Here is a 22,616-nt window from a genome sequence, read left to right on the forward strand (position 1 = left end):
TTAAAACAAAATCCTAACTTAAGACAAAATCCTAACTTAAGACAAAATCCTAACTTTACTACTACTAATTGTCTTCTGTGAATACCAAAAGTAGCAAGTAGAGGATTTTGTCTCAGATTAATTCTGTGAATCGGCCCCTCTATGAGTATTTGTTTATTGCACAGTTAATAAAAACTCACAATTTTACACAAAAATTAAAAATAGAAATTAAAAGTCTTTTGACTATGTAAAACTTTTCCTGGCAAAAAGATGTTACACTTTAATAAAATCTCAAAGAGTCTATAGTCAGGTAGTGGGTCTTCCTATTGATCACTGCTATTTTTTAGTTGAAGTTCTTGTAGTTATAAGGCAGTTGCAGGATCTCTATTCCCCTGATTTAATTAATTTTCGCTCAGCAATCTTTATAGTTTTTTTAAGGGTCGTTTGAGAAGACTGCCTTTATCCCAGTGCGGTTGGTTTTTCGCATCCTTATACTGTTTCATTTAATTTTTTGGCCACTATTTCAAAATATTTAACTGTTCTACAGTTTAGCTGGGTCTCGTTGGGGTTGAAGCAGAGCATTACTGCTTGCCTGCATGATCTTACACCCTTCTGGTTCCATAGGGGCCGGAGCATTGACCGCCTTACATCCACTAAAGCTTTACAGATGCATATAATATGTATAAGATCCTCCTTTGCAGATTGGCAAAGGCGACATGCGTTTGATGGATCAGGCCTTTTCCAAGGTTCCAGGTGATGTGCTATGGGTATGTTGCCTAAGCGCATATTTAAGAACTTGCTTTTTATTTTTTGTGTAAGGCCCCTTGATAGGTATTCTTGTGGCTTTATGACTCCATACCCTTCGAGCACTACCCATCCGTGTGCTCTCCTGGTCAGGGTGGCTCTGTCCTCGAGTGAAGAGACCAGTTTTGTGACCTTTGTCACAGTTTTCTTGAAAGTTCCAAAGTCCGTCCTTGTTTCCCAGAGCATGTTTAATCCTAGGCTCTCCAATGAGTTTGTTAGGTAGGCCCTTGCTGGGGAGATTTCTTTGGCGTGAAGCTCAGTCCATAAGTTCGCATTTAACGATCCTTGCTCCGATTCTTTGATTTTGCGCCAACTTTTTACATATTGTCCTTTCTAAGCATGGGCGGAAAATCCGTTTCGCTCGCGGATTTTGCGGATTTTCGGTAAATTCGCAATCCGCGAGATTCGCGAATCTCCCGCAAAATCCGCAAATCCGCGAGCAGCGGATTTTGCTCGCACTGCTCGCACTGTTCGCGTGAGTTCACGGCTTCCCAGTACAACTTCGCGCCCCGCGAATAAGTGGAAAATTGCAGAAATACGATCTTAGCAAAACTGAAACTACTTACCAGGTTCAAAAGTTCAGGCTCATCATTAGTAGCCATTTCCTGTAGTGCTTCCTGAGGGGCCCCTCCAGAGTTCAGTTGCCAGTTGCAACTATTATGTGACCCTGCTCTGAACCTCAGAATAGTTACACATATGCCACAAAGGTCCTGAATTACAGCTAAGGGAGACAAGCAGGAGCCAGGCTGGCAGTTCAAATCCATTAATCAGCCCCTAATTCAATATTGTCAGTTGGGGCAGGGCAGGTGTTGTAACTAATTTTGCAACAATGAAAGCACTTAGCAAGTGCAAAAGATCACTAATCAGGAAGCACTAAGGAAGCAGGTGCCAGCTAAAAAAATATTCTGTGACACATTAATCAGCCCCAAATTAATTCAGGTCACTTGAGGCAGGGAAGGTGTGCTTGCGTTGCCACAATAATGTACACTGACTGGACAACCAGAGGGTGCTGTGATGAAACAGAGGGTGGCATGGGTGGGCCAGAGGGTGGCATGAGTAGTCAGAGAGTGGCAGTGGTGACAGAGAGTGGCAGTGATGAAGAAGAGTGTCCCAAACAGGCTGGACACGTAGAAACAACAAGTTCGCGAAACTTGCGACCCGACAGGTAAGTTCGCAATTTGCGACATTGTACAAAACCCTCGCGAACTGGCAGAAACCCACGCAAACACACAAAAAAAATCCGCAAATTCGCGAGAATTCGCGGATTTTGCGGATTGCGAGTTCGTAAATCCGCAAAATTCGCGAACGCGAGATTCGCAAAATTCGCCCATGCTTAGTCCTTTCCTCTCCACAGATTGTTTCAATAGTCCGAATTCAAGACGAATTTGAGCAGGCGAGGAGTTTTTAGGGAGATGGAAAATTGCCCTGTATGCACGGCTGATAGTTTTGTCCAAAGTGCTTGCATCTTTACCCCGCATTGATTCGCTGCCATAGGAGAGCATTGGCAGTAGGCGAGCTTTTATTACCTGTAGAAGTGGCGCTAATGTCCTGTCGGGAAGGACTTTCTGCAAGGGCCTTATTGATAGTTGAAAGGTCAAGCCCTTCCTACGGATGGCATCTAGTTGGTGCTTGGAGGAGCCATTGCCCTCTATTGTAACTCCTAGATATTTATATGAGGCTACCAGTTCCAGTCTTTGTTTATCCAGGTACCATGCGGGCTTCTGTTTTTTATTATAGTTCATTGGCATGACCTTAGTTTTGTCCAGATTTATTGTTAAGGAGTTTGCTTTGGAAAATGTGTTTGTTTTATCTAGAAGGTTTTGAAGGCCGATAGGAGACCGGCTGATAAGGACCAGGTCGTCTGCGTAAAGCAGATTTGAGAGCGTGATATTTCCTAACCGGGGTGCGTGTGATGTAACTGTTTCTAACTCTTCAGGAAGATCCGCGAGGAAGAGGTTGAACAGTGTTGGCGCTAGGACGCAGCCCTGCTTTAGGCCTTTGCTGGTCTTTATTTTCCTCGATAGATGTGTGCCAGATCCCAGTTTTATTTGGACCCATGTATCGGTGTGCAGCATTTCCAGCTGCTGTAGAAGGGGGCCGGGGATTCCCCATGAGCTCAGCTTCCGCCATAGTTTATGTCGGTCTACATGGTCGAATGCGGCACTGTAGTCAATGAAACACACGAACAGAGAGCTTTTTGCAGTTTTTGCTGCGTCGGACAGTAGGGTTAGTGCCATGATGTTGGTTAGAGTTCCCTGGCCCGTCCGAAAGCCCGTCTGAGTGACTGGGATGATGTTCTCTTTTGTTGCCCATGTTGTTAGATCCTTCAAAATGAGGCTTGCATAGTACTTCGCTTCTACATCTATCAGGGCAATCAACCGGTAGCTGCTTGGGTCGATCCTTGCGCCTTTTTTATAAATTGGGCTTATTATCGAACCTCTCCAAGATGCTGGTATTTTTCCTATTTCCCTTGCTTCATAGAATATTGGGATCAATGTGGAGCACCAAAAGGCCGGGTCCTGTTTATATAATATTGGAGGGATCCCGTTTGGTCCTGGCGCCCCCTCGAGTTTTCCCTTTGAGATTTGTTTGAGGATTGTGTCTGTTGTTTCTTGGGCCGATTGTCCGGGTTCTGTTTTACTAGAAACGACTATCTTGGGGCCGGCTTCGTTCTCTGCTAAGATACGGGGCCCAGTTGTTTTCATGTTTAATGCTTGGTTTTCTTTTTTGGCGGGTGTATCATTTTTTCCCGGTTGGTGGGAAGCTCCCTCTTCCGAATTTGTCCCTCCGGCTTTCTTTTTTGCGGGGTCAGTTGTGTTAAAATGAATTGTTAAGTAGTTGGCCCAGACTGATTCCGGTATTTCAGAGGTAATACCTCTGTGGTCTGGCTGTTGGAACCTGTGAATCATCTTCCAAAAGCTAGAGCTATTCTTCTGTTTTGAGTTGTGTAGAATTTTTGCCCATAGGTCTTCCTTCAGTTCCCGCTTCCTTTGCCAAGTTTTCTTTTGTAGCAGTGCCTTTGACCTGCGTAACTGCAGTTGGATTTCCGGATTGTTTGGATCTTGCCGGAGCTGTTTGAGGATCTTCTTTATTTCGAACTTGATATTTTTTGTTTCTACTGTTGTTACTTTACCAAACATATGCCTAGTGGTGTTCCCTTTTTGGTCTTTCTTCCTTTTGGCATGTTTTTCTCCTAGTACCGTTGTAAATTTTTCCCATAAGGTAATGGGGTTGTCGGTTGTATTGTGTATTACTTGTATTATTGTTTTTGCACTGTTTGTGAGAGTTTCTATGTCCGAGATCTTACATCGTAATCGTTTGTAGTCGGTAGTATGTTCTGTGCACATACTTCTGATTTCGGTTGCTTCGTTCTTACAGTTTAGTGCTAAGTTGGCTTCTAGCGGCAAGTGGTCGCTCTGGGCTCTGTCGCCTATCTTAAATTCTTGTACATTGTCATACAATGGGAGTGTAACTAGAATAAAGTCTAAATAGGATGAGGCAAATGACGAGTGAAATGTTGGTACTGGGGGAATGTCCTCTTTGAATCGTCCATTAAGAGCGCGCAGGTTCAATTTCTCTAGAGATTGTAATAGCTTGGATGCAGTGTTGCTGTGTTTATAACTGTGGGGAATTTTTTGAGGAGGAATTTTCCATACTGTATCCATTTCCTGCGTCATCTCGTCGGTTGTCGGTTCACCGAATAACTGGAGGTTGAAGTCGCCTCCCACTAGTATGTTTTCCGTTTCTTCGTCCTCCACGAGTCTTGTTAATTCTTGGACTAATTCATTTGACCCAGACTGCTTATTCTTAGGATGAATGTAAGTATTAACTACAACTAACTGTTGAGTTTCTTGGTTTTTTCCTATTGTGATTGATATTGCCTGAATTGCATTCGGCGGAGTGAGGTTTATGGTTAGTAATTTGATTTCTCCTATTACTGGTATTGAGGTGAAGATTACCAAACCGCCGGAGCAGCGGCCATAATGTGATTCTTTGCGGGCCGGGTGTGTCCAAGCTGTAAATCCTTGCAGAGTTATTTCGCTGGGTTCCCATGTTTCCTGAAGGAGAATCAGATCGAAAGATTGCAGGTAGTTCAGTGTTTCGGGATCTTCCAATTTGTTCCCTAAGCCGTTTATATTCCAACTACAAATTTTGAATTTGTCTTTTCTTTTGTAGGGACCTGCAGTTTTGTCCACTAAACCTGACTCGATTTGTCAGTTTGTGGCCCTTCCGTTTATTGTCCGAGTATGACAATGAGGAAAGGCCAACTTCCATCAGAGTGAAAGGCTGCACAAACAATCCCCATCTGACAAAACAGGCAAATGTCCCAGTAAGGGATCTATCTAACTACCGCCCGATCTCTCTTTTGCCTCTACTGAATAAACTCTTAGAAAAATGCATCAACAAACTACTCTCAGAATATACAGAGTCCACTATTTGCCTTTACCCCTCACAGTCTGGGTTCAGACCAATGTACAGTACGGAGTCAGCACTGATTGCTGTCACAGACAATATAAGACACTCCCTCGACAATGGCCAGGTGGTCCTGTTGGTGCTGCTGGATCTGTCTGCAGCTTTCAACATGGTATCCCATTCTATTCTGCTCTGGAAACTTAAAGAGTACTTGTGCTTCCTTACCCATCGGACACAGACCATCAATCTCGGACCCTTCCGCTCTCGAACGATGGAGCTTACCAAAGGAGTGCCACTGGGATCTTGTCTTAGCCCCCCTAATTTCCTATTTTTGTGGCACCCCTCGCAAAACTATTCAGAAAACTTGGCTTCACATCGATTGCATATTCTGATGACATCCAGCTCTTAATATCATTTGACAAAAATTCCAAGAACACTCAGTCTTGTGTCTCAGAAGGTATTACGGGAATCGCTGTCTGGATGACGGAGAATTTTCGCTGGTTAAATACTTGGAAAACTGAGATCATGCTCTTCGGTGAAGCTACTTTGATATGGTCTCCAGAGTGGTGGCCATCCGAGTTGCGTGCTGCCCCTGCCCCTAAGATAGTGGTCAAAAATCTTGGCGTCTATCTAGACCAGAAACGTATGATGAAAGATCAGGTTGCAGCTACAGTATGCTCCTGCTTCCCTATGTTCAGGTTCCTGCAGAGAGTATTCCTTTTTCTTCCTCTCTCTCTGTGAAAAACACTTGTCAGGCACTAGTGATAAGCTGCCTGGATTACTGTAATGCCCTCCTAATTGCGGCAAGTGATTTCTCAATAAATAGTCTCCAGGTGGTCCAAAATACCACTGACAGTCTCATTAAGAACTCACCAGCCAGAACAGCCTCCTTCCCACTCTTACGACACCTTCATTGGCTAGGATACTTAAGAGGGTTTGGTTTAACATATGCTGCATTGGGGACAAAGCTTTAAATGTCACAAGGCCTTGTTATTGAACTGAAAAACTCATCCAATACCAGCCATATAGATCCCTACGATCAGGAGTGAAATCCCTGCGTCTCACTTCGCGTGTTAGGAAATCTCACATGGGCGGAAAAGCTTTCTTCTATTTAGCACCCTACTATTGGAATCAGCTTCCGATTTATCTCCGTAGATGGCCAGAATATCTTTTGTTTAGAAAACTTCTCAAGACTGAGCTTTTCTGAGCTTTCCTTACCCTGGTCTGCACTAACGGATATGCCTCCTACAGCACGGAGATACCCCTTTTGGGGTGATTCGGGGGCTTGATAAGTCAATAAAATGAGATGCATATTGCACAAAGCACGTCACTGCATGAAAACCGCATTACAAACTGTAACCCTTTTGAGTGCCTAAATCACTAATACTGGTTTCCCAAGGATAGGTGTATCTGCAGAATCCTACAGCACCTCATCAGGAGTAAAAAGTGATATATACCCATAGCACACCATTGCATTCATGCAGAACATTAGGAAAAGTATGTGGAAATTTTGCAACTATGAGGTAGGGTTGGTATGGAGCCTGTGTGAGTATGTTTCACTAGCCACAGGAATACATCTTTGGATTTCTTTGTGTGGAGGGCTACTCAGAATGGAGGGCTAGGCTAAGGCTGATGAGCACTTTGTAACATTTGTAAGGAAATGCCTTTTTTTTAATGATCACCCCCAAAGTTTAAGGACTAATGCTGCTGATTTTTCAACTCTGAGAATGCTCTGAGGCCGCCTAACTACACCTCAGTACCAGTGTTCTGACCCTACAAGTATATGTCTGACTAGCCTACATCCATTTGGTGTAACTTTACTTATGTATAAGCCCCAAGTATATGCTAACAGTGGAACCCAGAGCCTGTGTATTAAAGGTGTCCCACCAAGGCTGCAGCACCTGCTGTGACAACATGAAAAAATGTATCCCAGCCTGCCGCTGATGACTGGCAGGGCAGTTTTAAACAGCTAACCCGACTTTGCCATTTAAACTAATGGCAAAGCGAAGACCTCCCTCTTTAATAAATATAAGCACCCCTACAACAGGTCTATTGAGTTCTAAGGCAGGGTGCAATATAATCAGGCCACTGGAAATATCCAATTGTGCGGCCACAAGGATTTTTGCATAATTATAGAATTGCCACATTTGCAACATAATCCATCATTTGCTGCATAATCTGCAGATTTTAACAAAAGAATTGTTTCTAGCTCAAACGGTTCAAAAGTTACTAAAAATGCAGTGGCATGTGTTGCATCTCAGTGGAAGGCCCTCTATGAAGCCTGGCTGGTCACCTTTCTGTTGCTTATTGATATATTTGGGTGCTAACCAGGTACTAATGAGGTGCAACTAATACCCAGACAGTGTGAACATGTTTACAAATTATCAAATAATTAAGTAATACAATTACACAATGTGCTACATTATGCTGAATAATTTGCCTTTTCTTGCTGCATAATTTACTCAATCCTGACACATAATTTGGCCCTCTCATGCCGCATAATACCAGTGGCCCTTAATATAATAAAGAGTATGACATGTATTTTTATATGTCGTAACATTGAAAACTCTGATTTGTCATTTTCACTGTGGAAACATTAGTAACCTCGTCGATGAGCACAGGGTTACATTCTGACAACTCAGCTGTGCTAACTTCTGAATTGGACTATTAAAGTTGATAGTTCAAGGTATCAAAATGATTGTTGTTTTAAGGCCGACTTGATGCCCAAGTCGCATTCAATGAAGCTTTGTAAGAAAAGCAACTTTAAAAAGTTGCCACTCTGTTTCCCAAGGCTTCCTGTGGCTACTCGCAGATGTTGGCCACAAAACAGCCTTCTGTGCTCCTGGGAAGAACTGTGTGGCAGGTAGCCACACAGTGTGAGCCCAAAAGGTGAGCTTCAAAGGGGAAGCCGCCTTTGAAGGGTAAATGGTGAACACACACACACACACGAGAGGGGCTGCACTTTTAATGCAGTAGAAGGATTGGAGCTGGGGAGAGAGCTTGTGGAAAAGTTGCTCCGAGCCCCAGTCAGAAGAGGTGAACTCGAAGAGTTAGTTCCCAGACTTCCTGTTATAGCAACAGGGCCAAAAAAAATCTAACGGCGCCAGTTCTCGCAAGTCACTAGCCACAATCATCTGATCCCCACTGACTGATGACGAGTCAAGTCCTGACACTCAAAAGTTGTACCCAAGTCTGTGGGACCTGGGAGTCATCTGACCACAGTTTGGATGCCCTAAACAGAATCTACACAGAAATAATGTTAAACATTGTCAAATATTCACCCCCAGTCACAGATCACAATCACCAATGACGAGTAGTAGGACAGTTACCTTGCCACCAAAACAGTCACAAGTCCAGTTCCAAGTGCTATGGATGAACCACCATAGACTTCATTAGAATGGTCCTGATTCAAGGGATATAGGATGAGGAAGGCACTGTAAGATGCTGAGGATGCTGTGTGGTCGACAATGACATTCTTGGGGCTACTCATCCGTCCATGGTCCAAGTGGGGCAAATTTGGCCATAAAGATCAATGTCCCTTGAAGTCCTCTTTGGTCCAGAAAATGTCCAGTTACCACTGAACTAGTGGTCTCCAGTAATAGCCAAAACAGTGGTTCTCTTGGGTGAAGGCTAGATTCTGTTTAGCAAAACACACAAGATGATGGACGGAATGTTGCACAGTGGCAAAACATTCACCCCCAGTCACAGATCTGGTTTTAATCCATCGTTATTTTGCTCACCACGCCACCCCAGTTTAGACATAGCCATATGCAAATCAGTCTTGACCCTGTGCCTCATGGGAACAGTCCAGACCGAACGGCCAGGCCATGTCTTCCCTGGACTGGAATCAAGCATCCTAGGACCATGTCTGAACTGGGGTGTTGTGGTGAGCAAAAAAACGATGGATTAAACCCAGATCTGTGACTGGGGGTGAATGTTTTGTCAATGTGCAACATTACGTCCATCATCTTGTGTGTTTTGCTAAAAGGAATCTAGCCTTCACCCAAGAGAACCACTGTTTTCGCTATTACTGGAGACCACTAGTTCAGTGGTAACTGGACATTTGCTGGGCCAAAGAGGACTTCAAGGGACATCGATCTTTATGGCCAAAATTGCCCCACTCGGACCATGGACTGATGAGTAGCCCCAGGAATGTCATTGTCGACTGCACAGCATCCTCAGCATCTTACAGCACCTTCCTCATCCTATATCCCTTGCATCAGGACCATTCTAATGAAGTCTATGGTGGTTCATCCATAGCACTTGGAACTGGACTTGTGACTGTTTTGGTGGCAAGGTAACTGTCCTACTACTCATCATTGGCCCCCTTGATCTTCTCCCTGTCAGATTTGGTCACCCAAAGCAGTTCAGAGTGGCCAAACACACATGTTTAAAGGTTTTACAAAGTTTCCAAACGGTGTGGCTGCCAATGCTTGTTTGTGCTTCTGAGTGAAAAGCTGGAATTTACATTTAACTTAAAAATCTATACGTCCGTAACCCTCTGGTAGATTTTGTTCATTTTGGTGTCCAAAATTCATAGGAATGCAATCTATTTTATTAATAGGGGTTGGATTTCTTTCGTGTTGCGTCTTACTGATTTCCTTGTTTTGATACTTCTAAATTCTTTACACTTGTTCCTTTGTTCAAACCTGACTGCTGGAAGCCACAGCTACCAAGGGTTGAGTTCTCTTTGAAGTTGAGCCATCTATACCCTTAAAGGGGACTGTCGGGCCTGCCTTATCTGTGTAAAAAGGATGGTGGCTGAACCAGACTGGAGAGAATAAACAAATTCAGATACTGCCTGAGACCAACTTTGGTAGAGCTCCACTGGAAGAAACCACTGTCATGCGGAGGAGGGGGGGGGCATACTGTGTAGTTTTTGAGGAGTTTTACAAAATGTGAACATTGCACAAGGGTGATCGACCAGATCAGAAATACTAGATAGATACTTAGTGTGCCAGGAAATTTCTTGACCAGACTCGTTGAGTAGGACTTGCACTGTTGCTAAGTGTTACTGGGCATACTTGGGGCTCAGTTTTGGCTCCAGTGTTGAGAAGGCCCCAGGATACCAGGGGTGAAAGGCTTTCAGTGTTACAGATGGAGCCTGGCAACCCTTGATTGTCCCGATACCCTTTACCCAAAGCAATTCCCACAACATACTTCTTTCTCTAGCACCGGTATTCGTGTAGCTGTTGTGAATTCACACCCATCCCGCTTTCGGTTAATCATTTGACATTGGGGTCTTCCCTCAGTGTCGCAGACAGAATTTCTGGCACTGCGCTGCGCTGTTCTCGTCAGGGGAGGCGGTTCGTTTATTCTGGACGCAGTGCCAGATTTAAGCACAAGGCGGTAAATCAGTTTGGACACTTTGCTTTCAGACATCTCAAGTATTTAAAACATTTTTACAGAAACACCATTGGCATCCGCGCTTATAATCTCTTATCAGAGGCTGTTCCACGGCTGGCCTCCGAGGTTAATGCTGCCATCGCAATGAGTTTGAATCGCCTTGAAAGTCACAGGGAGATGAAAGGCTCGAGGCCTCTGCCCCGGCCTTCCCAGCCGGGCCCACTGAGATCACGCACCGGGGCGGATTAGGGCCGTCCATCGGCCGGCTCAGCGGCGGGCGGGCAGGCTCAGAAGAAAAACAATAATTACTGCTAATTGCTTGTGTCCAAACACGGGCACCAAAGCCCCTTTCCCTTTAGTACTTCGTGAGGTGGAATGAAAGAGACACCCCCTGTTTTGACAGCTGGGCAGGCGAGCGGAATGGGCGACGGATGAAGGGAAACGTCTTCGGGCGTGAGCGCAGACACACCAGGCCGCTGGTGTGGGGCGGTGAGGGGGAGGGGATGGTGGAAGGGAAGAGGGTGGGGGAAGGGAAGAAGGTGTGGGAGGGGGAAGGGTAGAAGGTGGAGTTGGGGGAATGGTGGAAGGTGGGATGGGGAAGGGTGGAGGGTGGGGGTGGGGATGGGGAAAGGGAAGGGTGGAAGGTGGGGGTAGGAGGAAGGGAAGGGAAGGGAAGAAGGTGTGGGTGTGGGAAGGTTAGAAAGTGAAGTTGGGGGAATGGAAGAAGGTGTGGGGAAGGGTAGAAGGTGGAGCAGGGGGAAGGGAAGAAGGTGTGGGTGGTGGAAGCGAATAGGGTGTGCTTGGGTGAAGGGGAAGGGCGGGAAAGAAGGTGGGGTTGGGGTAAAGGAATATGGTGGGGTGGGGGGGAAGGGGAGAGGGTGAGTGGTATAAAGGAGGGTGTAAAGGAAGTGGAAGAGAATGGGAAAGGGAATAGATGTAGAGGTGGCGGTATATGAGACAGGTGAGGCAGGCAGTGTAAGGTTGGCGCTAGAGGATTGGGGATTCAGGGGTTACTCTGGGAGTGTAACTAGTAATGCAGGTGGGGATGCGCAGGAGTGGAAGGCTAAGGAGAGTGGATGTGCGAAGGACTGTGAAGAAGAGCGGGTTGAAGGGAAAGTCAAGTGGGGTGGAGGGAGTCAATTATGTGATAAGGGGTGAAGAAAAGTTTAGGAAGGAAAAGGCTGGGTGTTGCAGTGGACATGAGGGAGGTCAGGTGGAGCGAGAGAGGGGCTAAGAAAGTTGAGGAAATGTTATGCGGAACTTAAAAGATAACTTAAAATAGAGAGGCTAAGTTATCTTCTGTGAATTATAAAGGTGTGAATTTATGAGTTTTTAATACTGTATATGTATGTTTAGACTGAATGCTCGCTGCATTCCTAAAGCATTTAATGGTAGTAGTTTAAAACAATTTGTAAGTCCTGGCTCGCCTTTAAAAAAATGTCTGGTACTCATCTAAACTGCTCTAATGAACCTAGGCCAAGTCCGCGCTATTTGAAACTGTAAAATAATACAAATAAATACAAAATATATAAAGTGGTTTGGATTTGAATTATTGAGTGATTGAATGGTATGGGGGAAACAAAATGAGATGAAGTGAAAATGGAGACTATCGACAGAAGGCTCCAAACATCACATGTAACATCTCAACTACTGATCCGGCAGGACCGGGGTGACGGTCCATTAGCATGTCTGTGCCATGCGAAGTGACAGCAAAACGCCCCCCGTGGCACTACCCGCGCCTTCGGAGGGTCATGTGAGGACTGCAGCCCCCTCTCTTTCTCTCCCTGGTGTGAGCAGCCAGGACGGGTCTCTTCTTGTTGTAGTGCCCTCCTGCAGAGACAGCCTTCAGTAGCTGAGGTGAGGTATAGGACCGAGCGCTCTCTCAGCGTGACAAGAAAGACCATGAAACGCAAGGAAAAGCTTTAGAGCCCCCTGGCGGCCGACAGGGGAACAGGCGACACAGTGAATCTTTCTCTGCGAACAAGTTGTTACTGAAAGGAAAGTGCGTCTTTGTTGCCTTTCTAGCGCGCTGTTTTACTCATGCTAATTTATCTGTACAATACAAGGCATTAGAGTTAACTGACATTTTCCTAAACTTTTAAGGCACCGCAGTACACCTCTAGCAGGTTATACTGTCCGTTGTAACTATTTCACAGCTGCTAAACGGGTAAAGGTTGCTTTCTTCTAAGGCTGCAAGTGCATCCGATTGTTCGACATGGGTCTCTTTACGTTCAGATGTCCAAATGCTGGCGATACTGGCGTGGGTTTCAAAGTAAAATAATACAAACTCTACTATATGAAACGCAACTTCGTCACACAGCCCTCCATTGAAAATCCGTGTCCCCAAATGAACAGATAATTTAAACAGTTCAAATGCAATGAAACGAATCGTGTAGTCTGTTTTGGCGAATTTATGAACATAGAGACGATTTGGCGCGCTTTTTGGAACCTTTATTGATTCTGAACAGACATGAAGCGTTCCGTACAGGCCTCAGTGGTGCGTTAGTTGCCCTTAGACGCTGCTCTCCCCGCCCTGCGTGCCCTTCCCTGCCCCTTCCTGCGGTGCCACAATCATTAACCTCTTATCTCATCTCCAAGGTGCTGCCTTGAAGGTGAGGGGAATAAAGCGGCCGGAGGGCGTGGGCTGCCCGAAGTCACGCGCCCTCACCACGAGGCACCCTTGGTGCGTGCACGTCCCGGCCCTGAGTCCCGCTCCATACTCTCTCTTTATTGTGAGTTTAAGGCGGCCTGTCAGGGGGTACCACCTTGAACCAGCCGTTGAAGGGGAGCCCGCACTGTAGCGCAGCTCTGGAAAAGTGCTCTTTGTATGATTAGTAGCAGCAAGATTTCTTATTTGTAATACTTTATACATATGTGTGTGTGGCGCGTGTTCTGCCAATGGTACGCATTCGCAGTGCGAACCGGTGTCACGCCTTCCCTTCCCGGGCCCAAGGGTTCTAATGCCAGCCGGTGTGTGGGGGAGCGTGGCGCGTGTAGTGGCATCCGGCTGCGTGGGGGGGTCTGTAGCTGTGCTTGTGGTTAATAAAAGTCCTGTAACCCGAAATCCAGCCAAAATGCACTATTAGTAGTAGTATTCGTAATATTAACTGGACAATAACAGAATAATATTCCTAACAGTAAACCATTCAGCTATTAAGCGACCTGCGTTCTGTAAGCAGTAGTACTATTATTACTGTTACCACTAACACATGTAAATGATAATAATACTTATTATTTACTAATAATTCTGTTGCTTCTGTATAACAATAATAATAGTCATATTAATCATAACAATACTGATAACAATAATTGTTATTATTGTTGTTACTTTGTATTATTAGTATTATTTTACCTCACTAATCGCTGCAATGAGTATACTAATGCTAATGCTTCTTTTATTAGTATTACTGCTAATAATAATAATATAATTATTATTACTTATAATAATAACAGTAAACATTACTTTTGTAGTTGTTGTACTAACAGAGATACCAGTAAGTATTTCTCAGTGGAACAACACAGATTGTGACTGTGGCGAAAACAGGATTACACACCTGGTCGCACACCACAATAAAGCACGTATAATACTTTATAAAGTTAATACAAAAAACATTAAAATATATTCAAAATATACATTTGACACCATACTATAAGGATGACGTTAGAATTATCGTGACTTTTATTAATATTATTATTATATTTGCGATCTTTCTATCATTATTACGTGTTGTATCTATATTATAAATATCAATTATTTCTTGCATTGCCTCGGATGGTTTATTTTTTTATCACATAAATATTGTATTTTCGTTGGAATTGATGCTATTGGTAGTTTTATAAATCACTGGTTATATATTAAAGCGGTTGCAGGGCAGCTATTAAAGGTTCGTAAGTAAGTTTGAGATGTCAAAGTTGGATGTAAACAATAGTAAGCGTCAGTGATCGGAGTGCGGAAGGGATGTTTTTGGCATAAATGGCGCCGGCAGCGACAGTGTCGGTGCCTCTGGTGACGGCCGGGCAGGCCCGCAGACGTTCTGCGCACAGGGCGGATGTTAAAGAGACGCCTTCTAGGCGTGGAGCAGAGTGGCACTCATTCTGACGATGCTGACAGTTACACTTGTTTTTTGTTGAGGGAATATCACTGATTGCCCTACAATGTAAGATATGTTTATGTTCAAAGTATAGCTTTGGCTTGACAGGTGTTTAAGTGCCAGCGCATTTGTATAAAAAATATGTGATTATTCGTAATTCAATACTGTTGTGTGATATAAGATTTCTTAACAAGGGAATGAGATCCGATGAACAAAGATGATAGAAACATCACAATTCGGAAATGTATATGGTGCCCTTCTTGCCCGGGTGCAGCCTGCCCGCGATCGCCTCTGTTGGCCCTGATTGCCGGGCATTAGGGCATTTTATAGTAAGTGTGCATTTCCGGTGCTTTGAAATTGCGCAGCTAAACCCCCAAAGTGGCAGAGCAACACCTAAAACAAACAAATCACAAACATCTCGTCTATTTCTAAAGCGCGCTTCCACCCATTGGACCTTTTTAATGGAGGGTATTTATTGTTTTCCAACTCAAAACTAAAACTCAAAATGCCTCTGAGATAAGTTGGGTGCACTCGCGGCACCAAGGCCAGCCTTGCCCTGCTGCAGCACTGCCTGCACCACCGGTCTTCATCAACGAGTGCGTGGGCATTTAAGGGGCTCATAAGCGTACTTTAGGTACGTTCCAGACACCCCCGGCGGCATTGGGCTGGTCCGCGTAACTTTCACTAAACTTTAGTGAAAGTTCCGTGGACCCTCTAGTGACGAGAGATCACTATTACGGACTCTTTCTCGTCTCGGCGTGCACATCTCCCTGCTGTGACGCTGCCCTTCTCTGTCATTCTGGGATGCCCTCTTCTCTGCATCCTTTTTTCCTACATCATCAATGGTGGCCGCTGCTAAGCCATTGGCCAGTGTCTCCGGAGAAGAGAGTGCCAGGGTTCTGTGTGGTCACTGCGGGCTGCAGATGCCCCAATAATTTCAGATATAATTGAGGGTGTCCACGGGGTGCTCTGAAAGGCCCGGATGTGGTTCTGCGGGTGGTGACCATTAAAGGCTTCTTGACGACGGCTCCGCTCGACTGGTTTCATTAGTGAAATACTTGGATACTTTACCACACTGAGCCCCGAGGGCCGCTCTCTGGGAAATAATTCTAAAGTTAAGTCTTTCAAAGTCACGTTCACAGTTACGAGGGCACATCTGTACAGGCAATGGGGCCTGGCCCGTACCGAACCAGCTGGAGGGGCGAGCGCCTCGAAGCACGTTATAGCAAGGGCCACTTCTCTCAGAGATCGGTGTTGTAACAGGAAGGTGCGAAATGAAATCCGAGGAAACGCACCTGAGTTTGGCTCAGACTGCACACGCGAGGGCGATATTTTAAATATAATGATGTAGAATTTGCAGGCCTAACAGCGGTATAAGAATCTGTGTAATATCAGAGGAACATTTGAAGTAATTAAGGACGCTGAAATATGTAGATCTAAAAGTTCATAGAAATCTGGGTCTAGTAATATTTCTGTGTCGTGTATTGCAGGTGCGGCGCAGGCTACACCACTTTACAATAAAATGTATTTTTACATGTGATAAATAATCTTCAAAAGGTAGCAGTTATTACCTAATAAAAACTCCCTATAAATGTCCGAACCTATCAATTACCAGAAAGCCAATGTGTGTGACTTATCTCCATTTCTCTAACTAAAGAGCTGTCCTCTCTCTGTTATCCAATTTCGAAATCAACACGGTCAGCATATATTTTAGTTGACTAAAAGATGTCGTTTAGTTGTTAGTTTTATGCCTCTGGGCAGAGAAGAGGCGTTGTTTTTACTCGGTGGCATTTATTACGAGCACTGCCGTTATATATATATATATATATATATATATATATATATATATATCATACATTGTCTATCTTATAGTATTTTTCTTCAGTGTGTATTAATAGGTAGGTCATAATGATGTTATGGATTCGTAAGGCCTCCAAAGCCCCTCCGGGCTGCTAGGAGCCCGCCTGCGTCCCGCCGCCTGCGTCCCGCCGCCCGGGTGACAGGCGCGGCCCGCGCTGCCTCAGACCCCCTTCCCCTCAGCGGCTCGGCCGCCTCGGAGCGCACCCTCACCCCAAACCTCCCACCGAGGCCCCGGCCTCCAGCAGGATGTGTGCGAAGTTTCGCCTTTCACTGGCTGCAAATGCAGATCAGATGGTGGTTACAGGACGTCTGTGAAAACAATGGACTAAAATTACACGGCGGAGCGGTAATGTACACAAGGACATGCGTGATTAATTATGTAAAGGCCTCTCCGACAGGAGGTAGCTTGGAAGGAGCCGGGGTGGGCGCGGAACGGCAGCTGAGCACCGGGGGACGGGGCTGGGTGGAGACGGGGGTCTGGGCGGGGCCTGGTGGAGAGCATGCTGTCGGGGTCCACGAAGAGAAAACACCCAAACTGTATCCATCAACTAACTAGGTCTGAACACCCCTAAATAGCACCCCTCTAGAAACAGTGACCGCGGCAAGGTTCCGCCTGGACACTAGCGCGTGGCTATTATCATGGGACCACACCTGTGCCAGCAGAACTGCGCCAATAGCGCGTGCCCAACTGCCTTAGAGCAGGGTCTCCTTCCGGATTATATTATATTTGTTATACAATATTATATTATATTATATGATATTATATTATATTATATTATATAATATATTATATTATATTATATTATGTTATATTATATTATATTATATTATATTATATTATATTATATTATATTATATTATATTATATTATATTATATTATGATTCAACGTGCACTTTAAAACACAAAATATTACACATCCCTTTTAAAATTTCGCCTACAATTTCAACAATGATTTTAAGGAGGAAGGCAATACCGTACCAAACAAACCTATTGATTAATCAAACTATAAAGGTGAAGGTGATTTTTTTAAAATATATTTTTCAGAAATCCAGAAGTATTGATATTAAGCAGAGTGAGTGATGATAAATGACAAACTGATTCCAGGTTATCTGAGTAATTTCCACCTGCTGCAGTTTGAAGTTTCAATTTTAAGTTAATGCGTGGATTAGCAGGATTTCATTGGTTCTGGACACTCAGTGGCCATACTGTAGAATATAATTTGAACAGAATAGAATAATTAATATGGTAAGTTCTGATATTTTATCATATATTCCTATGTAGTTAGTAGAAAAATGCCCTAAAAAATTATTTTTGGCTTCACATTGACAGGTGGTTTACCTGTTGCCATAATTAAAACATCTGGATGTTTAAAATATTTCGCAGTAAACAATACATGAGGATTGGAGAATTGCTAAAAACAAGAGTTTAGATGTGGATTGTCGCATATGTATCGGACACCTTGTAAGGGGGCTCTGAAGTAAGAGAAGCGTAGGGCTCGGTGGCTAGCTCGAACCCGTGGCGATGGCAAGAGTGAAGGGCGTTCATGAAGATGGGATTCACGGGTGTGACGACGTGTTGTGGGGGTCAATGTGCACGTGAGGAGCGTGTGCCGTTCATACCTGTGTTTGCACACACATGATCATGCTGCTTAATTCATTAATGACACCAAACAGTGGGTAACAGTGGCATAGGCTTAGTGAGGCACTTACATCAAGCGGCGGGGGGTCACGGTGCTCTTGAACCCATACGGACGTACGAGCTGTCACTCAAGGCGCACCTTTATATGGAAGCACTCGGGGTGGGGTGGTCCCTGTATGTCTTCATGCACCGATCTATCGTGAAGTAGGGGGACATAACATGAAAATTCATCGATGTACAAAGAAACTTGGACCACTCGAACCTATAAAACTCTAACGTTCATAGTCACACATTTGCGTTTACGCACTGCAAGGGATACTATGGGGCAGATTTACAACCCCTTGTTCCACTTTTGCGTCATTTTTAACATGGGAAAAGTGACGGAAGAGTGGTGCAAGGGCCTTGTAAATAAGCCCCTATGTCTTTATACGCCTTTCTTTACATAGGGAGGTGGGGGACGCGGAGCCCTTTGATTCTATGCTGGAACATGGAATCCGTCGATCCTATAGCAAGTTCTGCATAAGGACAGTTGTGTGTCCTCTGCTGGAGTGGCCCTATCTTTACCCGGCCAATGCACAGCCAACCTGTGCGTCCGCACGCTACAGCGAGCAGACATGTGGTATGAAGCGCCTAGAGGCAGAATGTGAACAGTGGCCTCGACTCCTCCATATCTCACAGATAGTCTTTATTCTTGGGCTGAATCGTTCCCCCTTTGAAGGTCTGGGGCCCTCCCTGCGCTGCAGAGACTGCAGGGTCTGCCCAGTGCTCCTGGCCAAGAGATTGAGAACCAAAGAACAGTGGGCGATATATGATGGTCACCAGATACACGCGAATTACAGGCAAACTATAGGAACTCCGTCATTCCCAGGCACACGCACCTGTCGGGTTTGGCTCTGAAGGAGGCATCCTCGGTGTTTAATTTGTTTTTTTTTTTTTAAATTGTACTTAGGAAAAGAGGAGGCGGCGCATGATTGTATATATATATATATATATATATATATATATATATATATATATATTGCTTTAAATGAACAGGTATAGTCCAGTACTTACCGGCGCTTCTTTAATTTGAAAGGGAGAGCACCTCTGCCTCTACCTATATATGTGTGTGTGTATCTTTATTGTTCCATGAACCGAAATAAAGTGTATATATATATATATATATATATATATATATATATATATATATATATATATATATATATATATATATATATATATATATATATATATATATATATATATATATATATATATATATATATATATATATATATATATATATATATCGCAGCATCAGCATTGTTAAATCAAGCCAGGCAAAATATTTCATTTCAGAGTGACTGGTAGCAAAGTTTGGAAAACCTATTTAGGGAAAAGTAAGTTAAACTTTATTTTTAATTTTTCTTGCAATGTCTTCGTTTCTCTGGGGGAAAATAGATCTGACCAGCTGGATATTATTTACCTGCCACCTCGTTGCCAAACACGGCCTTTTGGATAAAGGACGGTAGATACGCAGCAGAAATAATGTTTTGTTCGCTTTAAAATAGAAACAACAAAAACAATAAACAGAAATAAGTTCCACGACTGAACTGGAACTAGACGGGAGAGTATTCATAGACCCTGACTCCAAACCTGGCAGGGTGCCGTGGCATCCTATAGAAACCATCTGCAACCGGCCAACTGGAATTGCCTCCAAGGGTAAAGTTAGAACCAGCGGGCAAACGAAAGGCGGGCTCTCCTGAGTCAGGTCTCTACCCCTCAGTGCTGCAGGTGCCTTCCAGTCCACCTGCCCTTCATGCCTTCTACCCCGTGCTCCCAGAGCGCGCAGAGAGCGGGTGGCACTGTTGTGCCCTCTGCGCAGTCTACTTAAACCTGCTAGAACTAACACGCTCTTCAGACAGACGCCGCGTCCCCCTGCGGCCTCGGAACACTTCTGCTACCCTTCTTGGTCCAGGCTATGTCCCCTGCTCCCCTCCAGTGACAGCCAAAGCTTCTCTGCAGCGGGCGCACCGTGTTACCTTGAGCAGCACCGCATTCGCTGAAAAGTCCAGAAAGAGTATTTTGGGAGACAGAGCCCGGAGGGATGCATCGCTTCAGCCTCCATACAAAGGGGTTTGTTAGGATATAAAACCCGTAAAGCCAGCGGCTGAGGTGCTCCCAAGGGCATTTTTTTTAATCTCTCATCCAGGTCTCTCTGGAAAAGTTACCAAAAAATAGTTTACAAATTTCAGAGGAGATGAAGTTACCAATTAGGAACGCATTGTCTTCTTCGTTCTTTATGCACGGTTCGTTCATTATTCGTTTATTTAAATATTCAGAAGTGTTTCTATATATTTTTTTGTCTCCCTTAAAACTCCCGATACAAACACAAGGTTGTACACGTATATCCACATTCTGCTTTGAATTAAATCGTCACTTCTCACCAGCGTTTATTTTCCGATGCGGATCATTTCCCGTTTCCTTCTTCTTGCAAGAACATTAGAAACTCCTTTCAGCACATACACGTGCCCATACCACAACCGACGTTTCCGAGATGTAGCTTGTATGTTGAATGCATGTTAATGCTGCTTCTTGGCCATCATACCTGCAGCATGTACTGGCCGCTTGCGCTGTCTTTTAAAAAGATGCATGTCGGTGGTTTGCACCGAAACTGCACTGCTACTCTGTAGCGCCCAACCCCCATCGTCAGGGCGCTTGCCTGGCACAAGTAGGCTTCGGACGGGTCAAGCGTCGGAGACTGGAAACACAGTGCCCGCCTCACGTCACATATATTAGTTCACCTACAATTCAAATACTTCACCGTCTCCTTTAAAGACCACAATGTACATTATCCGCGGAAGCAGGCAGACGTTCCCATAAATGTACAGGTTTAAGCACTGTCACACATGCATTCATATCATCACTAATTTAATAGTATAGCTTTAATTTTACATCTTAGTGTTCTGTTTACAGGGAACTAATGCGTCCATTCTTAACCTTTCTAAAGCGCCTCAAAGCCTTCCGAATTATGTCAACGCTATAGAAAAAATAAATACGCTGCTGCAGCGCACTGCGCACCCTCGAGATTCTGGAGGCTAACGCACCCGGCTCGAACAAATTGAGCCCAGTCCCAAAGGCAGATGCCCCCAGCTGCAGTGGCTGGCATGCATTAGGTATTTTTTGGGAGCCTGACTATTCATCACAAGCTCTGCAGAAACATACAAACGAGAGAGCGGAGAGCGGAACACTTGTAACCATTCACACGTCCTCTTCAATCCTTCGGAAATAGCCGCAAACAAGCTTGTCTAAAAATACATTAAGAGTCGAGACACCCATGACACATTGTCTCCCACAAGAGCCACTGGTGGAGGAGATCCAGTCCCACTTTCAACAGCTGCGACCCGGTACAAGTTTCTGGACGGTTTATGTCCTACTGCGACAGTGACCGCACGAGCTACGCAATTACAGTGCTGTGGGGCCACACGGCGGCAGGCTTAGCTGCAGTGGTGCCTTAGCTGCAGTGGTGCAGTACTGCGACAGGTTTAGCTGCAGTGGTGCTGTAGCTGCAGTGGTGCCTTAGCTGCAGTGGTGCCGTACTGCGACAGGCTTAGCTGCAGTGGTGCCCTAGCTGCAGTGGCGCCCTAGCTGCAGTGGTGCCGTACTGCGACAGGCTTAGCTGCAGTGGTGCCTTAGCTGCAGTAGCGCCCTAGCTGCAGTGGTACAGTACTGCGACAGGCTTAGCTGCAGTGGTGCCTCAGCTGCAGTGATGCCGTACTGCGAGAGGGTTAGCTGCAGTGGTGCCTTAGCTGCAGTGGTGCCTTAGCTGCAGTGGTGCCTTAGCTGCAGTGGTGCCGTAGTGCGACAGGCTTAGCTGCAGTGGTGCCTTAGCTGCAGTAGCGCCTTAGCTGCAGTGGTGCAGTACTGCCACAGGTTTAGCTGCAGTGGGGCCTTAGCTGCAGTGGTGCCGTACTGCGAGAGGGTTAGCTGCAGTGGTGCTGTAGCTGCAGTGGCACTGTAGCTGCAGTGGTGCCTTAGCTGCAGTGGTGCCGTACTGCGACAGGCTTAGCTGCAGTGGTGCCCTAGCTGCAGTGGCGCCCTAGCTGCAGTGGTGCCGTACTGCGACAGGCTTAGCTGCAGTGGTGCCTTAGCTGCAGTAGCGCCCTAGCTGCAGTGGTACAGTACTGCGACAGGCTTAGCTGCAGTGGTGCCTCAGCTGCAGTGATGCCGTACTGCGAGAGGGTTAGCTGCAGTGGTGCCTTAGCTGCAGTGGTGCCTTAGCTGCAGTGGTGCCGTAGTGCGCCAGGCTTAGCTGCAGTGGTGCCTTAGCTGCAGTAGCGCCTTAGCTGCAGTGGTGCAGTACTGCCACAGGTTTAGCTGCAGTGGGGCCTTAGCTGCAGTGGTGCCGTACTGCGAGAGGGTTAGCTGCAGTGGTGCCTTAGCTGCAGTGGTGCCTTAGCTGCAGTGGTGCCGTAGTGCGACAGGCTTAGCTGCAGTGGTGCTT

Source organism: Lissotriton vulgaris, chromosome 3_1, assembly GCF_964263255.1.
Source record: "Lissotriton vulgaris chromosome 3_1, aLisVul1.2, whole genome shotgun sequence".
NCBI lineage: Eukaryota > Metazoa > Chordata > Amphibia > Caudata > Salamandridae > Lissotriton > Lissotriton vulgaris.